Below are 2,121 nucleotides of genomic sequence, written 5' to 3'. Positions count from 1 at the left end.
ATATTAAGAGTGGGAGAAAAATTAGTATTTTCCAACAGTTCAGGTTCATAATGTATAATACACTATTTACTGAATAAAAATAATACTTTTAAGCATTACATCAAAAGTATCAAGACTTTTGTAATGTTAAAAAGCTTTATATTTCAAATAAACACTGTTATTTTGAACTTTATATGAATCAGATTCCTGGAAAAAACGGTTTCCACAAAAATTTTAAGCAGCACAATTGTTTTCAACATTGATAATAATAAATGTTTCCTGAGCAGCCAATCTGCGTATTAGAATTATTTCTACATTCATAGAATGTGATATCATTCCTAGAATAATGATAGAATTCTTGTTCATATTTGCATATTTTTAAAAGTGTCATTAATGTAAAATACTAAATCAAATATTCTATTTAAAATTGTGTTTCGACAATTAGTTGAATAATTGAATAACCAATAACAGACAAAGCAGAATCCCAGTCAAATAAATGTATCTGAATGTTAAATGTATTATATGACTTATATACAGTGATATATTTAGTTTATATATTTAATTGCACGTTTAAATTGAAGATATGTCATAATATAATAACACTATGAATGCAAATTGAATGATTTCAATTAATTAGCCTATAGGTTTTAATGAAAAGCGAAGATGTCTGAAATATACATCTAATTCATGAAAATACTGAATAATAACCCCTTTTATGACAAGTATTACATTTTATAATATCACTAGTAATAACATGCCAGTTGGATCCTTATGTGCCAATTGTAGGTTGGGGTGGGGCATCTAATTTTATCTTTTTACTTCAAAATAATAATAACAAACACACAAAAAACTTTAAAAATCAACATAATACAATCTTATAGATCACTATTTTCCATAGAAACAAAATTATATCAATTAACCTCAAATCTGTTTCAACTGATTACATCTCACAAATGTTGACATTAAAAATAGAGCCAAAATTAAAAATAGAGTATTCATCAAGAGTGTTGAGATCAGATTTGAAAACAAATTGAATACTCTCAAAAAAAAAAAAAAAAAGGCACAGGGTACATGACATATTTAGGGATGCATTTATTTAATATTTTCATATAACTTTTTACATTTTCCAATAAAAGGAATTTTTTTTCTCTAAATAGAAGGAACAAACAATACATTTTGCTATCATACTGGCACACAGATAGGCCTATAAATCCAGTCACCAAGCAAAGGTCACATAACATATCTGATGAATCCAGGTCTGGTGTAGAAGTACTTCTCATCAGCCCATCAGATGTGGCACTGCAGGAGTTTCTCGGTTACTTACCTCATCTGATCCTGAAATTCCATTTGTACTTTTGTATAAGAAAGCCATGGCAGTCTATGATGACTTGAGTGAATGAGAACCTCTAGACATACTCCGTCTAGCCGACATCTAAGGCACAGAAGTCCAGGACTTGTGTCTTTTCACACTGGTCATCACCCCTGCAGTCCATGCTGAACCAAATTCCCTTAATCAGACCCTTAAATTTTATAAAGAATAAAAATGTATATTCAAGTTTTCCATAATTATGGATATATACTTTATAGATGAACTCATTGATTTACAACAAAGGCTCAAAAATTTAACTGAAGAGTAAAATGTGATGCAATTTCTGAGTGCTATAATAGTCTCTAAAATTTCCATATTATTATTATTATTATCTTTACTATTATTATTGCATGAAACATCTACAAATTCAAATGACATTCATTAAGCAACAATAACCACTTACCTGGAGGATTTCACAGTGAGTGTTCCCTCTTACTGATTCTTGTTCATTGCATTCTCCAGGCCTACATAAAAGGAACCACTAGACATCAAGTTGATTACATTTGCATGGAAGAAAAACAGAGACGACAACAGAGACATGCAGAGGGACATTCAAATACAGGTTATTGCATGCATTTCACATCAACACTGAACAGTACCAGGAAAGTTGTAATGAAAATATAGACTTTAAAGGGGTCATATGATGTTGCTAAAAAAAACATTATTTGGTGTAATGAAATGTGTTTATGCGGTTTAAGGTTAAAAAAACTCATTATTTCCCACATACTGTACATTATTGTTTCTCCTCTATGCCCCGCCTTTCTGAAACGCGT

The sequence above is a fragment of the Sinocyclocheilus rhinocerous genome, unplaced genomic scaffold (assembly GCF_001515625.1).
Source record: "Sinocyclocheilus rhinocerous isolate Xijiao unplaced genomic scaffold, SAMN03320098_v1.1 scaffold907, whole genome shotgun sequence".
In the NCBI taxonomy this organism is placed as follows: Eukaryota; Metazoa; Chordata; class Actinopteri; order Cypriniformes; family Cyprinidae; genus Sinocyclocheilus; species Sinocyclocheilus rhinocerous.
Note: the sequence above shows the minus strand (reverse complement) of the source record.